The sequence below is a fragment of the Trachemys scripta genome, chromosome 12 (genome assembly GCF_013100865.1).
Source record: "Trachemys scripta elegans isolate TJP31775 chromosome 12, CAS_Tse_1.0, whole genome shotgun sequence".
NCBI lineage: Eukaryota > Metazoa > Chordata > Testudines > Emydidae > Trachemys > Trachemys scripta.
The window spans coordinates 44,965,548-44,967,605 of NC_048309.1; the positions used below are offsets into that span (position 1 = coordinate 44,965,548).

At 41.7% G+C, this 2,058-nt stretch overlaps 1 pseudogene; it reads right to left on the reverse strand.

The window, feature by feature from the left end:
* Window positions 1-891: 891 nt before the first annotated feature.
* LOC117886036 lies at window positions 892-1,827 on the reverse strand (annotated as a pseudogene).
* Between the last annotated feature and the right edge of the window lie 231 nt (window positions 1,828-2,058).

Below are 2,058 nucleotides of genomic sequence, written 5' to 3' on the forward strand. Positions count from 1 at the left end.
CTGCAGTAGTTCGGTGGAATAAAAACTTGGCCTTCTGATTCAGACTCAGTTTGTCTATAGGAAATATTGTAATACCTTTCTCGTCCAAATTCCTTTCCACCATAGGAAGAACAATACAATATTTATTTATTTATTTTAATAAATTTTAAAGAAATAAATAACAATAATAGATACAGTTATATACGGCTGTAGGTGCCCTAACACATCATAAATGACACAATAAAATCCCATCAACATTAAAATAATCACTGAACAGACACCTGCAGAAACTTTTTTTCAATTCTTCATCAATGGGGAAAGCAAAACTTCAAGTGCCTGAAAAAACCCCATCAAAGAGATTATGACATTTAAACCTTGAATAGATGGCAAATTAAATGGATACCACCATTTAGTCAAACATACTCCACCCTCCAAAGCTCCTCCCCCCCCAAAAGCCACCTGGAACAAAGAAACAAGTCAATGAATGAATCAACAAAATTAAACAAAATGAAAAAGAAACAAGCAAATACACAAGCCAACCCTCTCATACCCCATCACAATTTTTATCCCAAAAAAGGAGAAGAGCCACAGACTTCATGAAGTCCACCTGTGACTTAGATATGGTTGTTGATATTGTGTGCAACATGCTCAGATAGTGCGGTGACATTACCCCCCTAAGACAAATATATAGGTGTCTATATAGATGTATGGAAAGATATTTAGATTCTGATCTTATGTACACTGGTGTAATCTTATACTAACTCATTTAACTTCAGTGGAGCTAGTCCACATTTTATGATTTCATAAATAGATTGCACCCTATGTTCTCAAAGAGACAATTTTGTCATCAGTTGATTATATCTACAAAGAAACTCAGAATGAAATCACAGTAAAGGTGCAATGAGGGACATTTTAACTCTTGGTGAACAACCTCCACACAATCAGTTTCTTCAATGCAGCTTTGATCTCCTTGTTCCTCATGCTGTAGATGATTGGATTCATCACTGGAGGTACCAGGGAATAGAGAACACCCACCATGAGATCCAGACCTGATGCTGAGCTGGAGGTGGGTTTCAAGTAGGCGAAGGATGCAGTGCAAACTAATAACGAGACCACAATGAGGTGAGGGAGGCAGGTGGAGAAGGCTTTATGCCGGCCCTGCTCAGAGGGGATTCTTAGCATGGTTTTGAAGATCTGAACATAAGACACAATTATAAAAACAAAGCAGTTTAAACCTAAAAACACATTTAAGACAATAGCCCCAACTTCACTGAGGTCTGAGTCAGAGCAGGTGAGTTTGAGTAGCTGGGGGATTTCACAGAAGAACTGGTTGATGACATTGGACTGGCAGAAGGGCAACCTGAAGGTGTTCCCAGTGTGCAGGGCAGAGTAGACAATACTAGTAATCCAGGCACTGGCTGCCATTTGAACACACGCTCTCCTATTCACCACTCTCTCATAGTGCAGTGGTTGGCAGATGGCGACATGTCGGTCGTATGCCATGATGGTGAGTAAGGCAAGATCAGTTGCAGTGAAGACTAAAAAGAGAAAGACTTGGGTGACACATCCAGGATAAGAAATCACCCTGGTGTTCATGAGGGAATTGGCCATGGATTTGGGGATGGTGACGGAGATGGAGCCAAGATCTAGGATGGACAGGTTCTACAGGAAGAAGTACATGGGGGTGTGAAGATGGTGGTCGAGAGCTACGGCTGTGATGATGAGAAGATTTCCCAGCATGCCTGCCAGGTAAATCACCAGGAACACCCCAAAGTGCAAAATCTGCAGCTCCCGAACATCAGAGAATCCCAGGAGAAGGAATTCGGTCACAATGGTTCGGTTGAACATTTTGTTTCTCAGTTCATTGTGTGATGGCTGTGGAGGGAAGGACAAAGACATTGGTGGGGATTACAGTGACAGTGGGAGTGGCCCTGATTCCCTGCAGCAATATATCATGATGTGAGTACCAACAATGCACAGCACTCATCACTTCTATTAACTAGGATTGGTGAGTTATCACAGGAATGTAAATTGGCGTGGCTCTCTTAAAGTCAATGGAGCTGCATCAGTTTGCACCAT